The sequence below is a fragment of the Oculina patagonica genome, chromosome 13 (assembly GCF_052425735.1).
Source record: "Oculina patagonica isolate OP01 chromosome 13, crgOcupat, whole genome shotgun sequence".
Lineage (NCBI taxonomy): Eukaryota > Metazoa > Cnidaria > Anthozoa > Scleractinia > Oculinidae > Oculina > Oculina patagonica.
Genome location: NC_135770.1, coordinates 27,877,227 through 27,883,226, shown reverse-complemented (window position 1 = coordinate 27,883,226; position 6,000 = coordinate 27,877,227). Strand labels below are relative to the sequence as shown.

At 40.9% G+C, this 6,000-nt stretch overlaps 1 pseudogene across 1 annotated transcript; it reads left to right on the top strand.

Annotated features, from left to right (window-relative positions):
* Nucleotides 1-370: 370 nt before the first annotated feature.
* Nucleotides 371-4,747, top strand: LOC144635331 (chondroitin sulfate synthase 1-like; annotated as a pseudogene). The gene is made up of 2 exons (XR_013567349.1): nucleotides 371-1,109; nucleotides 3,079-4,747. The product of XR_013567349.1 is annotated as a chondroitin sulfate synthase 1-like (transcript).
* Nucleotides 4,748-6,000: the final 1,253 nt, after the last annotated feature.

The following is a 6,000-nucleotide window of genomic DNA, read 5'->3' as shown; positions in this document are numbered from 1 at the left end:
TTTCCACTGACGCGTAATTTGTCACGTGCGTTAACGTGCGTGAAAAAAATTAGAGACAATGTATGAACGACTTGCGTAAACGTGCACGCAAGTCGTTCATACGTTGTCTCTAAATTGTTTCACGTACGTAAAAAAATACGCGTCAGTGGAAATCCACCTTAACTGACCGATTTTTTACGTTAAACACATTCTACGACTAACGGCTAAATTTTTTGGCCATTTTAACGGTTAACCCCATTGAAACCCTCATAGCCATGAATGGGGTAAAAAACAACCGATTTAATATGGCAACTTGTTATACACATAACGCTTATCGTTTAATACCTCTATTAATTTCTTTACGCTTTTTCTTTCCCGCCCTTTTAGAGCAAAGACAGCGTTTTCTTCAGATGGAGCAAGTTCTTCAAACATTTCTATTATTTCTGTTCGGATTGATTATAGGCTTCCAGATTACCACGTTTGTCCAGCATAATCGATGTAATTTGATTTATAAAAGCAAATTTGGACCAAGACTGACACGGAACCTTGAAAACCGTCAATTTATCTTTGTTGGTGTGATGACAGCTGAGCAGTTTCTGGAGACTCGAGCTAAAGCAGTGTTTGATACATGGGGCAGGAACGTTTCCGGAAAACTGACGTTTTTTTCAAGCTCCCGCGAAACTTCGTTAAAAGCGGCGCCAGTGATCAGTTTACCCGGCGTAGATGACTCGCAGTATCCACCTCTGAAAAAGTCGCTAATGATGGTCAAATACATGTTCGATCATCACATCGACGGGTATGAATGGTTCATGCGAGCGGACGACGATGTTTACGTTCGAAATGACAAGTTATTACGCTTCCTACGTTCGTTAAACAGTTCCGATGATATCTACCTCGGGCATGCAGGATTCGGCAAGAAGGAAGAAAGAGAAATGCTGAACCTGTCACCCGGAGAGAACTATTGCATGGGGGGACCAGGGATGATACTGAGCCAAAGTGTTTTGAGAAAGGTTGGTCCACATCTTGAACATTGTCTTCAAACAGCACCAAAGGCACACATGCATGAAGACATTGAGCTTGCCAAATGTATACGACGTTATGCTGGAGTTTCCTGCACTTGGTCTTACGAGGTAAGCTTTTAAATAGATTTAGCCAAGCCTAAAAGCGGAGCTCCCCGGTGATTTACTTTGCCCTTTTTGCAAATCCGAATTTACTGACCGTTGAGGGAAAAAATATAAAGAACTTGAGCCCGCGATGAATTGCAAACCATTATTTGGTCAGCGGTAAACTTGAAAAAAACCATTCGACCTGGATGAGTTTTATATCTGAGCCCGCGATATGGTTATGTGATATTAGTCAGCGAATACCTTGTTTTGACAGCAGACAGGCGCACGTGCCCGTGAACCAGGCCGCAAGCCATGATGACCATGAAAAACCAAATGCATGGTTCTGTAAATTTTTTATGGGTATGGGGCTCTGCTCCACGGCCCTTCGGGCCGCTGAGAGCTCCGCTACTAATTATCACAAGGTGAAGGTACCTTCAACGCACTGCCTGAGCTTTATTTGAGTGTCGGTAATATTTGAAAATTTATAAAAACCCGTCTGAACACTGAAACGTTCCATCAATTTCTTATCTGATAAATCTTTATTAAAGTTACGTCGATACGTATATTGGTTAACATATAAATCTACGTGCGTAAATCGTCTGAAAAATATTAACAAATGCAAGTTTGTGGTCTATCACACAATTGTTTACGTCTGTCCACACCAAAACGATTAACAGATATGAGAAACGCACAAATATCTTTCAAACGAGGACGGCTGGGTACAAAACTGTCACTGAGCATGCGTAAATTAATTGATGTGACATCAGCGTTAACAATTGTATTCGTTTATGTCTGTCCACTAGAATATACCAGAATACACAAGAGATAGTGCTTTGTTTCCGAATTTGACCACACCATGTTGGTTAAAGGAGAAGTTCACTCCAGAATGGCCGTTTATTTTCTTTACGCCAATAAAAAGTTTATACAAAGATATGTTATTCACAAATTCCTCCAACGTGCGCATAACCCTACGAAATCTTTCCCAAAACTCGACAACTAACGCCGCCATCTTGGAGCTGGTAATGTATGCGTGCGTCAAGAGCCAGCCTGAAGTTTGGCGGGAAAATATAAACACTCGAAACTCATTGTTTCTTCGTAGTGGCATTTGTTTGTCAAAATGCCTGTTTGTGCAGCTCCATTTTGCTCAAACAGAGCTCCAAAAAATACAAAAAACAAGGAGTTTCGACTATTAAAATTTTCCCGCCAAACTTCAGGCTGAGCTCTTTGACGTCACGCATACATTACCAGCTCCAAGATGGCGGCGTTCAGTTGTCGGTTTTGGGAAAGATTCGTAGGGTTATAGCGAACGTTGGAGGCTGAAATTTTGGTGAATAACATATCTTTGTGTAGACTTTTTATTGGCGTAAAGAAAATAAACGGCCATTCTGGAGTGAACTTCTCCTTTAATGTAAACGAAAAACATGATTACATAATCAAAACATAAACGTTTAACTGCCGTTTTTAATTGTGGACGAAAGGCAAAAAGGTATAAAAAGTATTTGTTTACAGTCGTACCATGGGCACAAGGGGGGGATATATAAGGACGGGGGTGACCGGCGTCTTGCTCGCTAAGGGGAGTTAATTACGGATTCTTGTCTGACTGAAAGTGTTTAGGGCACAAAGCCAAACTTCTTCAAGGTCTTGGTTAGCTTTGCAGGTGAAGAACTGAAAATTAACCGCCGAAAGCTGTGTTGAATATGAATGAAATTACAGTAACATCTTTTAGGAGTCAAAAAGAAGCTTAAGCCATGTCTAGATTGGTCTCCTGGAGGGATTCTGTTCAAATATTTCGACGAGCATTCCGGCCCTTTTCTTATAGGAGTCATTTTATTTCTAGCCTGCGAGCAGGCAACGTGAATCTCAAGATAATACATCAATCAACAGAAAACGGTTTGAACAAAAACTGTCAGTTCTATTTCGAAGTAATGACCTTAAATAGGCTTAAAAGAACAAAAATATTGTGATTAAGTATTTGGCTTGTTATTTCTTTCAGATGAATAATCTTTTCTTTCACCAATACACTGGTAATGGATCAATGTTTAAAGGTGACCTGAACACAAAGACCATTAGTGAAGCCATTACTCTTCACCCTATTAAACAACCTGCCTACATGTACCGCCTTCACTCGCACTTTATGAACGAACGCATTCAAGATCTTCAACATAAAGCAGTAAAGCTCCAACGGGTTTTAAGGAACATGGATCGACTGCTTCAAGCAAATGGCGACGAACTCTCTCTTCAAGAGAAACGAAGCCTTCAGGATGAAAGAGATTTCCATCATCAGTTGGCCATAAATAACATTGAAAAATGGAACATGTTTACGACAAAATCGATTTCCACTGATACTGGTTTAGAACCACCCCACAGAGCATTGAAGAATGAAGTAAACAATTTACTGGAGAAAACAAAGGAACTTGTAGATGAAGAAGCTAGGAAAAATCAAAATATTAAAAAGCTGAAGGTCCAGAAATTAAGTCATGGCTATAGGCGTATTCACCCACTATACGGCTTACAACAAATCGTAGAAGTAACAGTCAACGGAAAGATACAAAGCAATAACCCAAGAGGTGCAACGAAGATTACTTACGTATTCACAAAGAAGACGCTTTTATACCCAACAGTCACTTGGAAACTTGTTATACAAAACTGAATCCCTTGACGACATGCCCCCTTATGTACACTTTATTGTCCCCTTGGCAGAGCGTCTGGAAACGTTTCGCCGCTTCATGAAGAATTTTGAATTGGTCTGCCTTAAAACACTTCAGAAAGTTAAGCTGGTAGTCGCATATTCTTCTTTCGTGTCTTCCCCTCATGAACACAAAGTTATAATGAAGGAATATCAAGATAAATACCCCCAAGCAGAGCTAATATGGCTTGACGTTGCGGGTAACTTTTCCCGCGGGATAGCCCTTTCTCTCGCAGCCGATAAATTTGATCAAACAGCTCTGTTGTTCTTGTGTGATGTTGACTTGATCTTTAACTCGGAGTTTATTGATCGCTGCCGAATGAATACGGCGCTCGGAAAGCGAGTTTACTTTCCAATGGTATTTAGTCAGTTTGATCCTGAGTTAACATACATCAACAAAACCAACCCTTACACGCACTTTACCATTAACAAAGATGCAGGATTTTGGAGGGCATACGCGTACGGAATTGCATGCATTTATCATCAAGATTTGGATGCTGTTGGAGGGTTTGACACAAGTATTAAAGGCTGGGGATTGGAAGACGTGGATCTGTATGAGAGATTTGTAAACCACACAGAGATTGAGGTGTTTCGCGCAGCGGATCCTGGTCTAATACATGTTTATCATCATGTAAACTGTGATCCAAACCTTCCAGCTCGAAAACTGTTTATGTGCCAAGGTTCAAAAGCCTCTGGACGAGCCTCTCAAAAGTCACTTATCAGAGCTATGCCCTCCTTTCAGAATGTAACCCACAACTAAAAAAGAAACCGGCTATTATGACATGATCATAATGGGATTTTATGACAAGGCATCCTTGAAGGCAGTCGCCCCCAGGCTAAGGCGTTTGACGTATAAAGAGTATTGAGTTTCCAACCAATCACGATCAACCGATTTCGGGATGTCACAGTTCTTAAGCGTGCTCTACATTGCACTCGCCTCTTTTAGATGCACACCATCTCACTGGTCGCATCGCTTCGCTGTCAGTGAATTTTTTTAATTTTCCACCTCCTCCCCTTCCGCCTGCCTGTGGATTACTGCCGTAGTTTACCTATATATTTTGTGCTTTAGTGTTTTATTTACATTTTTAGTAGGTGGCGGTTTTCCCCCCACCTTTGCTGAGTAGATATTTGTTTAGTGTATAGAGCAGTTTTCAATTGAGTGTCGTAAAACCAAAACCAAAGTAATTACTCTGGCCAATCACAGACACAGACAATCCAGTAACCAATCAAACTCGAAGCAAACATGTAGCTGGCACGCGCGGGAAAACGTGCGCGGCGGTCATGATTGATTTTGGTTTACTCCTGATTGGCTGGGTGGCGCGGATTTTGCCAATCACTAAGCGTAGTAATGCAAAACCAAAGCAAATGCAATTTACTTTCGACACTCAAGTGAAAACCGCTCTATCGGCAGATCTTGAAAATAAACTTCGTCACCTTAGGTGGCCAAATTTACTCCAACCAAAGCCTCTGTATTTCATTAAGTAGCCCTCAGCAAACGAGTGCGACGCCATGCAGAGCTCTTAATCGCGCATAGTTTATCCTTTTTCCTATATTGTTATAAAATGTCTTGTTATAAAAAGGAATGAAGCTGTATTTTAGTTCAAGCCGCTAAAAGGAGCCAATCGAACATAACCGTTGATGGATAGTTCTAAAATCAAGTAGGTAGCTTTCAGGCCATCTCGGCACAGAAATGACGTTTTTCAGTAAATGTTCTCTTCATGGTTCAATTTCTTAGGTATAGAATTTTCGTACTACAGTGACAAACACCAGGCCGGTACGCATGCGCATTACGCGCCTTGTACCTCTAAGGGAGAGAAAACGACCATTCTCGACCCCAGACTTTCTCTTTCTAGATTGAGCAAGACGCGAGTCAGTCATGCACAAGTGAGGAGTTCTGGGGTGTAGAATGATTAAGCGACCCAAGTTTCAGAAAAATGCAGAAAAATAGCCGTGTGTGTCGCGTCGTTTGATCTACTAAAAGTCAGCGGAAGAAGATTTGTTACTGCTCATTTATATACAAGAACCAGGAATTCTTAAAAGTGCTAGCTTTTGCCAATCCAAGCAAAGGGAAAATGAAAATAAGTCAGTGACGTTTTTGAGTATACAAGGACTAAAATGAGCTTGTAAGGAAAAAGCGAGGAAAGCAATAAATATATTTTGTAATGGTTTAGTTTGTTTACTTCACAAGCAGTATATACAAGCCGGAATGCCCTGTTCTGTGTCAACAAG